Below are 15,928 nucleotides of genomic sequence, written 5' to 3' on the forward strand. Positions count from 1 at the left end.
CTTCTCTATCTAACACCCCTGCTCTCTACCTAATGAAGATAAAGTCTCTATCTAATGAAGATTCAGTCTAACACACTGAAGATAAAGTCTTTGGGTAGGAAAGGGGATGCACCAATTTAACTTGGAAAGGACAGTGGTGGTACAATTAAGAAATGTAATCGTATTCCAAAGTGGTCCTTCAGAGTAATTCTCTTGCTTGGGAATCACTACCTTGAAACACCAGCCAGAAGAACACAAGAGCAGCCACTTGACTGGCGAGAGGAGGAGGAGACAGATTTGGTGAACTGTGCCACAGCTGCAGCCAACGCAGACACCCAAGAGCCATGAGAAAACACCTTTTAAAGTGCTGTAGCTGAACACGGCACACAACATTCTCAAACAAAGAATCCCATGTAGAAAATCTTCAGCCACTGCTTTAGCCAGGCTCTGCCATAGATACACTAGTACCTACCTCAGGTACGAGAGGATGGTGTTTGGAGCTAACCTCGCACCAAAGAACACAGCTCCGAGGGAGAGGCAAAGGGAAAGGAGGGCGCACTCTGCTCTGTGATCTAAGCAGGAGGGCAGTTTCACTAGTAATAAAAAAGTCAGTCTCCGTTCAAATGCACCGTGCATAAATCACTGTGATTTATGACTTCTGCCGAGATCCAACTGCAGAGAGGAGAAACCCCCATCCCTGCCTGTGCCTCTCAGACAAAGCACACACCACCTCACGTCTGTGCAAGGCACGGGAGCAGCCAAGGCTGCCTGCTTCACACAGGCAAAATATTAATGGCATTAATTCCTAAGGCAATGGGAAAATAACACAGGCGAGAACTTCCAAGTCACAACTTCTGCTTATTTAAGCTAAGCTGCTTAATCAAGTTAATTGAAGGAATTAAAAAAGCATCTGGAGAAGAACACATTCACCAACCCGTCTCCAGCCATTCCTGATCTTGCGTTGCTTTTTCTGGGCACAAGCTCCCCTGCTGGCACAGCACAATCCATCATCAGCCATTACGTTGATTACCATCCATTAGTTCTGCTAAGCACAGGCAGGAAATTCAAACCTCCTTGTGTTAGTTATTTGCAAGTTATTCACATACTGGATATGAAGCAACTATATAACATTTCATGTTAACAAGAGGAGTGCGGCTGAATATTAGAGTTGCACATTAAAAATTACCAGTGGAAGTAATAATTCTCTTCCCAAAACATCACTTATGGAATTTTTGTTTAGTAACATGAGCAGGACAGAAGCTTAGACTCTTTAAAAACACAACTGATCAATACACAGTGGGGTAACAGGTAAGAACCCAGGAGAATGACAAGTTTTAAGTATGAGTCCCATAAATATAAAATTTAATTAAAATGTCATTTTAGAAAACAGAGTTGAGATTCTTACAAAACGATGGGTTTTCTTCCCTGCTGTTAAGGCAGAACGATTAAAATGAAAAGTAATCCCGGTTATTTCAAAAGCTAATTATTACATGTAATAAAAATTTCTTCATCCACCATACGAGACCTAAACACGAGAACTGAATTCTACCAAGACCACCAACCCACGCATCTTTGCTGTAATACAGCAACTGCTTGAATTTCCCCTTACAATTATATTTATACAGCACACAATCAGGCTCAGCTTGGATTGCAGCATACTAAATTTCTTACCACTTAAGAAGCCAAATGCAGAGCAGCTGTGGAAGCAGAAACCACTACGTGCAAATATTCAGATCAAAAAAAAGTGCAAGCAGAAAAACCCTTGTGAAAGGCCACTTTAGCAGGAACTCTGTGATGGAAGTTCTGTTAAGATGCCAGTTATGGCTTGGCGTAAGGCTAGTTGGACGAAGCATCCCACAAACATTTCTCATAATGGATGTAAAAAGACACCTGCATGAGTCAAGTGCTCCAGCTGTCGGTACCACCAAGAGCTGCTTGCTACACTCACCACTTTTTCCTGCACTGATAATTCAGACATCTAAATTTAGTTGCTACATTTAGTCAGTGGTTTTCCCACTCTTTCCAACACTCAAAATGAAAAGTCCTTCTGCATTAATTCACTATCTCCATCCATTTGTAGAAGCGAACAGGATGTCAGGCCTCCGCACCCTGGAATTACGTTACGCCAACAATCAATCAATGAATCTCAGCCACCTCCAGCTCCAGGAAACAAGAAATCATCTCCCCATTCATCTCCTGAAGAATTCCACGCCAGGCAGCATTCACTACTCAGTCACACTTGTGCCTAACCTCGGGCATAGCTCCCCCGTGTTCCAAACTAATTTACCACAGGGAAAACAAAGTCTAAAAATAGAGGGAACAGAGAGAGCGAGCTGGCTTCTGTGTTCATTAAGACTTCCTGCTCCAACGCCCTCTATTAGGAGGATGTGAATGGAACACAGCAGCAAAGGCAAGCTCACCAGTCAGTCTCGCGTCCCTGGGGTGCCGATACACTTCAGCTTGAATTTCCCTTTGGTGCCTTCTTCCAGCGGTCAAACCAAGGTGGCCTGGCAAGGAGGGATTTGTTTCTTCTCTTGCACTATCATTTAACACTGCTAGAATGAGGTGCATAAAAGTAAAATACGCTGCTATGTGTGTATTTTATGTCAGTGCTAACTTCTGACCGGAGTCTGACTATCACAGAAATATCCTGTAGCAACTCCGACAGTTTCAGTTGTGCACCCAGCCTTTCAAGTCTATTTTCAGTTCCCATTTCATTTTTGAATCTTGATGAATACTGAAGCTTGGTCCCTTTGACAAATGAATGATCTTTCCTCCAGGTGCACCTCCAAGAACTTGTGCTGTCGAGTGTTTCTCTCCTCACGCTACATCATGCTTCAGTCCACGGCTGCTGGGAGAGTTATCGTACAGGCGAGTCCCTCTTTCCTTCCTTCTCTCCACCCACACATTTTACTTCACATACCACTAATAGGAATGTTAGGAAACTTAAGTACAACTAGTACATATTCCAGGTCTCATGCTCGTGCTTGTTTAATATCTCTCGTTATATTTAAACCTCAAAGGATAAGATAGGATACATGTTTTAACAAATCCTTCCCCGGCACATTCTCACATCCTCGCTACATGATTGTTGCACTTAGAAGGCTGCATCCTAGTCTAAACAAGCCATCAATGAACTAGGAGTAAGATTTTCTAGACTACTGGAAACAGTTACGTCAGCACTGACCAAAGTACAAAGAACTTCTTCATTTTATGTTTTAATCATCTCAAATAATCAGCTGCCTCAATGCATTATTTGCCTTTGACTACCACAAGACAGAAAACTCACCCTTTTTATCTTGCAGCATCAAAACCCAGGACTATATAAATATTTGGTGAATGATCAGTCCGTTCCAAGTTAAAAGCGACACTACCACCGTAAAGCTTGCCCAGATGTTTACAGCACCCGTGACTGACAATACTGAGATGCAGGGACACAGGCAACGCCTGGCACAAACCAGGTGTAACATTAATACACAGCAACACAGACAAAATGAGGTCAGGATGGCAGTGTTTGCTGTCATTTATACGCTTTGATGTGTCATCGTCTTTAATTCAAACCACTTCTGTCATCTGACAGGCTTGTCAACAGTTTTCAACAACAGGGGAAAACAGTATCTAGGCTTCTTCATGCTGCATCATAATCTATGAAAGTGAGACGACGGAACACACCTAAAGGTTCTTGCGGGGTCTTATCCTCAAAATACACACCCGGCCGCTGTGCTCCACACGCAGAAGCTTTGCCAGAACATGGGATGAAGCCCTCCAAGCTCAGAATTTAATTGATCAACACTCTCAGGTTTAACATATGCCCAAGGGCGTGCTCCTGCTTCTTTCCTATGTAAAGGATAAAGTAATGACCCTGCCCAAGCGAGCTAGCCAGAATACGCCCAGGGCCTTGAAACAATCCAGCACACGCTACCATCATGCACTGAAGTCCTCAATTTAAATCCAAGTAGACCCATAAACCATGAGGAACAGACGCTCAATTCCCCATGTAAGCATGTCACACAATCTACAAGTCAATCTTTTCACAGGTTAAGTAAGGATAAACTTTGAAGGTAACCAAACAAATGGAGTAGTTACAATTTAATTTTAATGGGCTTTTTTTAACCTCAATTAAGTGTCTCTTTTCAGCCAGGAAAGCAAAGAATACAAGACAAACAATGCCATAAAACCAGACTTCAATTTTAACTCCTAAATCCCCAAATTACCTACACTGAATTTTGAGATCATTTTTAACCTTAGACAACAACTCATACAAGCAAAGTCAAACACCGGATACGCCACAAATTATATGTAGTGACATCACTGAGTAAGGAATATCAGTATGAACAAATTCATATTTGAACTTTATTTTAAAGCAACAGTTCTCTTTGAAACAGTACAGTGATCCTGCTGCCAAAAGCACATGACAACCTTCGGCGAGGAACACAGCAGAGTTTACTCTGGAAATGGAGTCTAAAATATTTAACTTGGAAAACAAAGTTTCAGGCATATCAGTGCTGGCCCCCGGATCGGTCTGTATGTCCAAGCTACCCTTAAAGTAAGTCGCCAAACAAGAAGCCTTTTAGAATTTAGCTAGTAATTTATAAAATAGTTACAACTCTGAATTAAAAACTCCCTTTACCCAACACTTAATCCAGCTATTTCCTTGGCTGCACATAGATTTGACTGCCACAGCATTTTCTCACCTGGGGAGTACAACAGTCAGCATTGACAAAACTGTCCATCATGTGACTTCTGTCAAAAACGGTTTAATTACAAAATAAGCTCAAGATGTTGGGGAACAGGTTCATGTTCAAAGATAACAACAGCCAACTTTCTTCCAAGACATTTTGGCCCTCCCCAGTAAAACTACTTTTCGGGACATTTTTAAAGAAAAACAAAGAACACCAAACTCTCGGATCATGACGATGCCTATGATCATCCCTTCAGGATTGCTGTGGGCAGCATGTTCTTAGTATGAAACGTGCCACTGACATACATAATTTGTGCACCAAGGCTTTCTTTTAAAATGATGACCTCCAATATCTAACAAAAAATGTAGCCCTCCACTGAATGGAATTTATTTCCTGCAATCATTGAAGAAGAGACAGAGGAGAAATAGTAAAAATTAAATTACAATTAGGTACTTAAACCTTTTGGCACTTTTGAAAAATCCCACCTTTTTCCATGCCTAAAGATAATCAAGTGCTTTGGCATGACTAACAGCTCCTTGGAAGAGCCACTTTTTAAATATTCAAGAAACATCACTTTTAACAAAGGCTACTGACTTTGAAAAGAAATGGAACCAGCTGTTGCTCAGACTACTGGATATTGCAGTCTAATCCCAAGAAAAACTGAAAGACACACGAGGCAGCTGCTGCCCCAGGTGTAGAGGGAGCTGGAATGGTCTTTAGGTACGCTTTTCCCCCCCTCTCACACAGAGCTTTGCTGTCAGGTACCAAGCAGAAAAACCACTCAAGAAATCCAACAGTGCGGTACCAGTCGTACCAGAGCCGCAGACAGAGCTGCTCAGCCCACCCACAGAAAGCACGGCTGCTACCTTAGAGGGGAGGTCTTGGGAGACAGAGCTACTGCAGTTCCCACCCTGGTGAGGTTCCAGGCCATGGACCTGTTTCTGCAGGAAGGAAAGCCTCTTTCTTCTGACGTGACAGCATAAACACACGCCACCTTTTCTCTCTCTCAGAAGCCCTTGGTGAGATCTTCTTCAAAATCTGTTAACACAGAAAGAAACAATCCAGTCTAACAGAAGACAAGTGCACACCAAGCTTTGGCACTAGGGTAAAAGAAAGGCAGTATTCGAATGAGCTTTTGGAAATGCATGTATTTAAACCAAGAAAGCAAACTCTACTAAAGAGTTGCTGTACAGCTCTGAGAGAATTAGCTTGCAATCAGCTCACAGATGGATTTCCTGCACTGCCATGCTCTGTGCTGCGCACCAAAGCGCTCTTGTCACTTCAGCCTCTGACAAATCCTCCAAGATAAAGTTGCTAAGTCACCCGCACTCTGCAGTGCCAGATAATAAAACCTGTCATCTGACACCAGCCATGAGCAGGATTAGGCAGTGATGCCCAACTCTGAGATACACAGAATAAGCAGAGAAAAGTGAAAAATTAAACAAAATACTGCTCAGCATTGGTCTAAGTTCAAGTGACTTCACGATGATTGGATTTGGGTCAAAGCTGAGCACCCATGTTTAGCCCAGGTACTTCACTTCTTACTAAGGAAGAAAACCAGATAAATTCCCCTAAGAGATTGGGCGGGGGGGGTGTTTGCTTTTTTTTTTCCTTGCTATGGACAAAATACCACAAATCATGCTAAATTTCTGCATTTCTATCACTACACACATCAGAAGCTTCACAGCATTGACCTCTGAGGCAAAGACAACATTCCTTCAAAAAAGGACACACACATGTCCCAAAACGCATATACACACACATCTCTATAAAGGCCAGTACTTGCAACTACTCCATTTGTGGACTAAAAGAAACCAAAGGAAGGAAAGAAGTGACCAACACCCAATGCTCCTGGCGGACAGACCCAGTCTTTAACAGAACAAAGGTAGCCATCAGGTTTGAATCCAATACTGCCAGTCAAATTGCAACTGCAGTTCTCAGCTGCAAGTCGTGCCGCCCCACAAGCTCCACTTTCTGTTACGTAGCACTGCTCCCAAAACATCAGCCACACTTTTCTTGCTTTCTTTGATGCATTTTTCCATGCTGCCACTAAGGCTACTACCAAGGGCTGTTTCCTTTGGGCTTTGCTTTAAAATGAGATCCCTTCAGGCCAAGGATTTTCCCTTGCTAGGTCGTAGATACTACCCATAATCCTGTCAGCTTTCCACACACAAAACACACGGAACTCCAGTTTTATCGCTACACAATCTAAAGGACTGTGGACTGTAAAGCAGCACAAGCAGCTGAAGGGAGGCAAAGGCATTTCCTGGCATCATTCCGGACCTTGTTTTGGAGCGGGATTCAGATAGCGCCCATCATTTCAAATACTTCCACCCTGGGGAGGGCACAGGTCAAGCACACAGCTGTCTTCAAGAAACAGAAGCTTAAACAGCATAACAAAATAACTTTCTCCAAGTAAAGGACAACAGTTCATTGTGCCCTACCAGTAAACTCTGGACTCGGTCTGTCAGGAGTGTCACACCCTGGTATCTTTGTGAGATATGGTCAACCAACCACGTTAGTGATCCACACACACGTTTTCAAAGGGAAAAAGCAGATAAGCAAAATCCCTCAAACAAACCTCACAAACAAACTGAGCATAAGTTGAATGAATCCTAGAATCATTAAGGCTAGAAAAGACCTCTAAGGTCATCCAGTCCAACCGTAAATTTAAAGAAGTCTGAAAACACAAACACCACTCTTCTAGCAAGCATGTCATGTATTAACACCTCACCCTACGGCACCACAGCACATCGGTTCAGAGTTCTCAGTCACCCACACAGCATGGTAAAAAGGCAGCTTTGAGCCGTGGCTTTAAGGATGCATGTGCTGCAGAACGCAAGACGGATGAGGTAGTGTACACAGTCCCACGACAGACAGCATATGTGTGGGCAAGGCAGCTATCTGGTCTAGCAAAGTTCAATCCACAGCACATGTTTATTTTCAAATAGTTAAGTTCAAAAACAGCACTTCCAGAATTAGCAAATAATTAACTACACATAACAACCTTACATTGAGTTTTCACTCCAAAAATTGGTTCGCTGTTCAACAGGCAGCCTGAAGAATAGCCCTCATCACAGAAAATGGCTTAACGAACACCAGGACCCCAGGACAACCCACGGCTTACAACTGCACCAGCCTCAAGTCGTGTGCTGCATTAACACAGCTCTGCCAGCCTGGACTAAACTAGCTGCATCCATCTAAACAGAGTTTTGCCAGCACAGAGTTCTTCAGTGCTCGAGTCACAAGCCCAGATTTGCTTCCCGGACAGTGCCGGGAAGGCAGGCACCCTCGCCATACCAGTCTCTGATCCTCTCTACCAGCAGTCTTGCCTTGGCCTTAAGCCAGGATTTATGAAGTCCAGCAACACTGACGTCAAACCTCTATCCTGGGAAACCTGCTAAAACGAAAACACATCTAGACTGCCTCCACACATACTCTATTAAGAAGAAGAGTGCATTTATCCTCGCTAACTGAGGAAGGAAATGGAAGTGAGTATCAAGGCTGCTTTGCATTACCATTATTCAAGATGGGATTTGCCATGTCTGGAAGCACTCTAAAAGCCTCAAATTTGCACTGAAGTGATGTTGTCCGAGCACAAAAAGCACAGAGTAAAAGATGTCAGTGCAGCAGCAGTGAGCAGCCAAGCAGGCTAAAGAGAGAAGACAGCTAATGCACAGCACGGCTTACAGAAGTGTAGTCTGGTCAAGGCACCTCTCTTTCCACTCTCCTCCTCTTGGCCAAGAATTATGGGGATGGGTCAGCCAGTGTCTAACATGATGTTGCTAGTCACTTCAACCAAGTAATCTTAGCAATTAACATCTCAGAAAACCATGTTCTGCTCTCTTCCTCAATTGCTGTCCCTATATTTCAAAAGTGTAGGCAAAACAGCTCCTCCAGGGAAAACCTTGCAGCAGTCTGAATGAAGAGAAACCAACTCAAAGCAATCATCACACGAAGTCCTGCGACACAGCACTGAGTTCCACTGTGAAAACCAACTTCTCCACGAGAGAGGACAGCGGCCTACGCACCAAAAGGGGGTAAACAGTGGCTGCGAAGGAAAAGGAGACAAAAATAGCTTGCTCAGTTTTCTTGGTACATGGAAAACCCATTACAAAAGTTTACACAGCAACAATGAAGCCTGACAAATTAACGAGCAGCTGCTTGCGGAGTAGCAGGAGACGGTCCACGGTTCAGAAATTCCTGTGCCGCACAAACAGGACTCAAAGATCACTGTAATTTGGTCGAAACAAAAATCAGAAGTTCTGTTTCGTTCAAGGGGCAAAATACTCAACTAGGGGAGGGTTGAGCTTCTATGTGAAACAACAGAAACGTGGCTGCTCGGGAAAGCTCCTTGCAAAGAGGTGGCACTGCTTTACCCCTCCCGAGCTGGTGGAACAGGAAGCCCGGTGTCTCAGAGCTGCCTGCGGTGACATTTGCAAAGACAAACACAAGTCCCATGACCACACTGTCGCACGGGGTCGGTGCGAACACAGGGCTCTCTCCGAGCCTCTCCAGCGTGTACTTCCAGAGCAACACCCACACGAGGGCCTCAGCAAGGCATGGAGCTGGGAAGTTTGATCATCCTGGTGACGCAGGGAGGTACAGGGCCTGCCTTCAGCCCTGGTGGGGACACTGAGGCAACAGGACGGTCATCCAAGGACATCCAGAGTCAGCAGCAAAGACCCAAAGACCCTAAGGCATAGCAGCTACCAAGAAGCGCAGACTTCCATCAGTCTGGCCACTTATAAAACTTCCGCTTGTCGTTAAGAGAGCTCACGGTATCTGGCATTACTCTGTCAGCAGCACCAAATAACAGCAATCTGATATTCGTGCCCCCGACGGGTCGCTTTAGTTACAACAACAACATTAAAAATGCAGCATCCTTGGAGACCCGCCGCGCCGGCCCCGCCGGCCCCACACCACCGGCATCCACCGCTACTCTTTGGGGCTAGCGTCTCCCCTGGAGGAGAAGCTCTCTCGCCACACGGAGATACCTTATCCGGGATTGCTTCTGCCAGCCAAGGCCAACAGAGCTCGGGGAAAGCCTCAGTTACGGCTCAGGCATGGAAAGGCTGCAGCCAAGACCAAGCCAGCATCTCTCCAGCCGGGATGCTCTCCCCCAGCCGCAGCCTACGCTCTCAGTCCTAAACACAAAGGAATAAAAATCACTTGCTGCCAGCACAGACGCTGCCACAGCCGCTTCCTCGGCTGCCCTTCCACCAAATCCCTCTGTTGGGGAAGGAATGGGAGCGCCGGGGCCCCTGCAGGAACGGCCACCCAAGGGCAGGGATGCGCGGTGGGAGCAAAGCCGCTCCGCACCTTCCTTTGTTGAGAGCCAAGCCTCCCACAGGAATTGGCTGGGCTGGGGTCCGGCTCCCCCCCTGCCTTGCCGAGGGGACGGGCCGGTGTTTCAGATGGAGCTGAAAGAACGAGCTGAGGGATGGCTTTTCCTGCCGGAATGAAAGCACCCGGGAAGCGCTGTGAAACACCAGCTCGTGGCAAGCGGTAGGCGAGAGGCTCTGCTTCCTTCCACCAGCGCGAGAAGTCAAATAAACTCCGTTTATAAGGAACGCACACCTCCAGCTCCCTAACATCTCGAAATAATACTCTTTCACAGCTCAGGAAACCGATTTCCACTGTAAAACGCTGCATTATAAGCTGGAAAACGTCTCGGGAGCGAATTACTTTAAACAGCAGCTTGAGAAAAACAGCACTGCTCAAAGGGTAAAAAAGAACTTCTCTACATGGCTGGAGTCGATGATCCAAGAGGTCTTTTCCAACCTGGTGATTCTATCTATGATTCCACACACACGCTGCAACAAAAGAGAGAATTCCCACTCCAAGAATCCCAGAACAGTTTGGGTTGGAAGGGAGCTTGAAGACCACCCAGTTCCATCCCCCCCCCCCCGGGCAGCAGACACCCCGCAAACTCACCATAAACGCGTCCGCAGCCCCCGCACCGGTCCGTTAGGCGAGCGGAGGGGGGGGGATCCGGAGCCACAGCCGCCAATCCGAAGTAAACAAAACTCAGCCCCCCTTTTTTCTCCCGGGAAAGGAGCGTCTCCGGGGCTGGGCGGCTCGGGAGCTCCGCCCGGCGCGGTGCCCGGTGCGGGGATGCCGTGCCCCGTGCCCGCCTCCCGCCAGCCGGGGAGCCGCGGCCCGAGCCGTGCCCCCTGGCGAAAGCCGATCCCGCTGATCTCATCGCGCCGGGACACTAATCCAATGGCCGGGGAATTAACAACAGATGGAGACGCCCCTGCCCCCGCCCCGGCCCGCCCAGCGAAGCGCTGGGGCTGCGGGGAGAGCTGGAAGGGGAGGCTCCCGGGAGACCTTATCGCAGCCTTTCGGTGCCTAAAGGGGGGTTCGTCTGCCCTTCTGCCCCTCTACTCCACCCTCGTGAGAACCCACCTGGAGCCTCGCGCCCAGGTCTGGAATCATCGACACGAGAAGGAGATGGAGCTGTTAAGAGTCCAGAGGAGTTGGAGCATCTCTGCGATGGGGATAGGCTGAGAGCTGGGGGTGTTCAGCTTGGAGAAGGCACCGGAGAGACCTTAGAGCACCTTCCAGTGATGGTCAGGGCTACAGGAAAGCTGGGGAGGGACTTTTTATAAGAGCGTGGAGTGATAAGACAAGGGGGAATGGCTTTACATTGAAGTGGGGAAGATTTAGACTGGACATTAGGAAGAAATTCATCACTGTGAGGGTGGGGAGGCGCTGGCACGGGTTGCCCAGAGCAGTGGTGGCTGCCCCATCCCTGGGGGTGTTCAAGGCCAGGTTGCGTGAGGCTTTGAGCCCCTGATCCAGTGAAAGGTGTCCCTGTCCGTGGCAGGGGGTTGGAACTAGATGGGCTTTAAGGTCCTTTGCAACCCAAACCATTCTATGATTCTAAGAAAGACGGGAAAGTTTTTAGGACGTGTAGCAACATGTAATGGTTTTAAGCTAAAGGTGATGGTTTTAAACTAAAAGAGAAGCGTAGATTAGATATTAGGAAGAATTTTTGTTTGCTCAGGGTGGTGAAACACTGGCAGAGGTTGCTGAGAGAAGTCATGGATGTCCAATCCCTGGAAACATTCAAGGGCAGGTTGGATGGGGCTCTGACCAACCTGATGTAGTTGGAAGATGTTAAGTTGAAAGGGCACTTGGACTGCATGATCTTCACTATCCTTTCCAACCCAAACCAATCTATGTACTAGTACATAAAGGGTGTCTGCCAAGAGGACATAGACTCACTTTTTACAAGAGGCCACTTGCCTTTTATAAGGGATAATGGGCCTAAGTTGCTCCTGTGGAGATTCCAATTGGATCCCAGAAGAAAACTTTTTCCCAATGAGAACAGTTAAACATTGGAACAATCTCCCCAGGGAAGTGGAGGATTCCTCTACAGTGGGCGCTTTTAAAGGCTCAGATTGACAGGATGCTGGGCCATCTCATTTAAACTACAGATCACCTGGACCAGATGATCCTTATGGTCCTTTGCAACCTGGCATTCTATGATTCTCCTGAAAGACAGGATGAGGCTCTTGCCCCTCCTCCCAAAATCCTGCTAGGAGTTCCTGCTGCCGTGTCATAGCTGGCACAGGAGAGAAGAGCCAGGGGAGGAGATAGCACAGAGCGAGCAGCACGGTTGGGTTCCTGGGGTGGTTTGGTATTAACCCATTTCCCCAGGCCACGCGCATCCCAGTGAAGCTCCAGTGATACTCCTGGATGCCGACACCAAACACATGCTTCCAGGGAAGCTTTGAGCCTTCTGCAAGGCAAGGCAAGTCCTGTCAGACCAGTGTGGGTTATAAAGCAGTCAAAAGGCAGGCGCTCCATCACCACCCATTTGTATCAGTAAACACAAACCTGAAAAATCAGTGTTTTCTAATCCAAACTATCTCTGGCTCTACATGGAATTCTAGGATGGTTTGGGTTGGAAAGGACCTCAAAGCCCATCCATTTCCAAACCCTCTGCCATGGGCAGGGACACCTCCCACTGGATCAGGTTGCTCAAAGCCTCATCCAACCTGGCCTTAACTCCAGGGATGGGGCAGCTATGACTTCCCTGGGCAACCTGTGCCTCACCACCCTCACAGGAAAACATTTCATCTGCCTATATCTAAATTTCCCCTCTTTCAGCTGAAAACCATTCCTCCTCCTCCTGTCCCTGCAGTCCTTGATAGAGTCCCTCTCCACTTTCCCATAGCCCCTTTCAGGACTGGAAAGCTGCTATAAGGTCTCTCTGGAGCCTTCTCCAGGCTGAACAAGCCCAACTCTCTCAGCCTGCCCTTCTATAGGAGGTTCTCCAGCCTTTCATATCATCTTTGTGGCTTTCTCTGGACTCGCTCTAACAGATCCATGTCCTTCCTGTGCTGAGGACTCCAGAACCGAATGCAGAACTTTGGGTGAGGTCTCACCAGAGCAGAGCAGAGGGGCAGAATCACCTCCCTCAACCTGCTGATCACAGATGCAGCCCAAAAGGAACACACCAGCACAGGTTTACACAGACACGGCACTTGGGGAGGAGCACCAGAGAAATGTCTGGTCTTGCTGCTTCTCACGCTGTCCATGCATTCCCACCCTACAACTGGATTAACCCCACCCAGAGGCTCCAGAAAGGTGACATAAAATACCTGTCTCTTGCAGGACAAGACAATAAAAACTCACAAAGATGAAGAACTCACATTAGGAAGTATTTTTCCTCAAACTCTGCTCTTCTACCTGTGCTTTATACTTCTGGGGAGGAAGAAAGCAAGATTCTTGCCTGTTCTCCACCCCCACCCTCTGCTTTCATGTTGATATTTATTTCTACATTATATTTTATTTCTTTTCCTGAAATCTTCAGACAGGGTTTTAGCAAAGAGCCGAGCCAGACAAGAGAAATACCCATGCTCAGACCATAAAAATTGGAGAGGAAATTCTGCAAATTCTTTGAGAGCCTTCAGTCAAGAAACCCTCTGCAGGAGCTGCAGGAAAGCGGGCTGTGTGTTTCACACATGCCACGGGGACAGAAAAAGTGTCAGATAACAGCAGCACCCCTTCTGTGGGACCTCGAGGTGCCTCCAAGGCTCAGGCATGCCAGAACTCTACGAAGACATTTGAGAGAAGAGCATTAAACTCAAGTTTCTCTCCAGACCATGCACGCACTGCACACCCGTCCCCCCGAGCCTTTGGGATAACTGGTAGAAGTACAGTAAATCGAAAACAAAGGATGAATGGGAGTTTTCTATATGTTCCGTAGTTCTTTAAGCCTAGCAAAGGCTTTCTACTGCTTCCCATTCCCTCAGGCGGTCTTTGTCTGGTTTATATATACACACATGGAAGTCCTGAAATGAGTAGTCGTCTGTGCTCTTTACTAGCAGACAAGTTACTGACTTTAAATCCTCCTCTTGGATATGAGCACAGGTTAATATCTGTTCCACGGCGCTGATTTGGGAGAGGAGCCCTAGAACAGGCAATGTTTGAACAGAATAAGTGGGGCAAACCTGTGCCTTGAAGGATGTTTTGCTTTCTTTTCCTCAGATTTTAGCAGGCTTATTTCTCTTACACACTTTCCCAGAGCAGCAGTGTCTCCTAACACTTTTTTTGGCAGTAAGCAGTATGTTTGCCAGTGTAAGATGGGATGTGGTCCTTCATGCCTGTGCCAAACTTCATGCGAAAAGTGAACTTCAAAAGGCTTTCTACATGGTTTCTAATACTAACTCGAAAGAAGATTAAAGAATTCACATTAGAAGTCAACTTTTGTATCTTTTCAGCCAGCTTTAGACATGTAGGTCTGAAAATTCAACAATGCCAAGCTTAATCAGGCAGCACAAAGTTTAGGGAACACGCTTCATGTGCAAATGTGAAGACACTTGAGGGTGTAAAAAGTGTCATTTTGATTAATGAGGGGTAGAACATGCTATTGGTATATAGATGAGAATGTATACACACCACGCCACATGGCTCATTTAAAGAATAGGGAACAATCACATTTTACAGTATTAACAGGATTTTAAAACAGACTTTGAGCATGGTATGGGTTCAGCCAGTTCTTTTGAGCTGATCTCGTACAATACCTGGGGAGGGGAGGAAGAGGTACATGCTTGTATAACGTTATGAACCTTTCAGTATAAACTCTTTGACACAAAAATCAACAAAATGAACCATTTGGTTCAGTGTCTGGAGCTGCACACCACGAAGGGGAGAACCCGGGCTGTAGCATAAGCACGGTGCAATGCTTGGATTCCTCAAGTCTCCCACTGTTTACGTCACAAAACAAAAATCACAATCAGAAAGGAAATCTTAAGAATAATACATGACTGACAAACACCACTGTAGGTGCTGAGGGGCAGGCGAGAAATCTTCTGCCTCACCTATCTGCTTGGAATTGCTGGGCACACAGCTGGGAGTAGAAGCTGCCCACTACTGCCACAAAAGAGTAAGTGCAGTTAAAAACAAAATGAAAGAGAGTTGATTTTTACGCATTTTAGATAGCCACATTAAAAGACATGACCTTAGCTGAGGTTGTCCGAAGTTCAGAAAATTCCCACACAAGATGTTTAAATCTTAAGAGTACCCCATTCCCAAAGCTTCCATGAAAGCCAGACATTTGTATCAAAGGATCCAGAGAAACACAGAAGCATACACCTTTTTCTAACCACTCAAAGCACTATCTGGTGACAAAGTTTCTCTACATAGGTGTTTTCATTGTGTCATGGCCACGTACTTGTAACAGTGAATTCAGAATTTACCACTGCTCCTTGAAGTCTACTAAAATTGTGAACCAGGAACGTAGGATACGTTCATCTCTCAATGAACTGACAAATTGCTACTGAGACTGAGATCTGCTCGTATAGCCCATTAGGTAGAAGTTGGAATTTACCTTCTTAGAGTACATTCCCCTAACAGCTGCAAAGAGGAAAACCCACAGAGATCAGGAAATCAGCACTTGCACAAATGTTTCATTAGTTCAAAGGCACTAAAAAGAGGATGAAGATCCTGCATGCCCCATTTGAGAAAGAAGGGTGGCATTCAGAAATGCTTAACGTTGCAAAAGTAGCTTATTTTAAAATGTCAGAAGTCCATCTATCCAAAAGCAGAGCTACCCGCACTCTCGCATGCATTTCCAAAGCTTACTATATACTTCATCTCTTATTATGTAGTCAAATCTCTTCCTCAAACACATCAGAAAAGGCAAAAAAAGACACTCGGACTACATGCACTCAATACTCTTAGGCAAGAAGAAAGCAGCTCAAGTTCCCTTTTCTTTTTCTTGTGTATTGGTTTCATCAGAGCGCATGGTC

At 46.2% G+C, this 15,928-nt stretch overlaps 1 protein-coding gene across 4 annotated transcripts in view; it reads right to left on the bottom strand.

Annotated features, from left to right (window-relative positions):
• Positions 1–10,881, bottom strand: part of SPSB4 (splA/ryanodine receptor domain and SOCS box containing 4) — an 88,447-nt gene extending 77,566 nt beyond the window's left edge. Inside the window, exons 1-2 of one of the 4 annotated variants that reach the window (XM_054074951.1) lie at positions 10,599–10,881; positions 5,528–5,699 (exon numbers count right to left, since the gene is read on the bottom strand). The gene's annotated coding sequence lies outside the window, so the exon portion shown is untranslated. Of the gene's footprint in view, positions 1–2,399; positions 2,817–3,268; positions 3,395–5,527; positions 5,700–10,598 lie in introns of those variants that run through there. The other 3 variants (XM_054074950.1, XM_054074953.1, XM_054074952.1) reach the window with 3 other exon arrangements.
• Positions 10,882–15,928: the final 5,047 nt, after the last annotated feature.

This window comes from Cuculus canorus, chromosome 9 (assembly GCF_017976375.1).
Source record: "Cuculus canorus isolate bCucCan1 chromosome 9, bCucCan1.pri, whole genome shotgun sequence".
Classification (NCBI taxonomy): domain Eukaryota; kingdom Metazoa; phylum Chordata; class Aves; order Cuculiformes; family Cuculidae; genus Cuculus; species Cuculus canorus.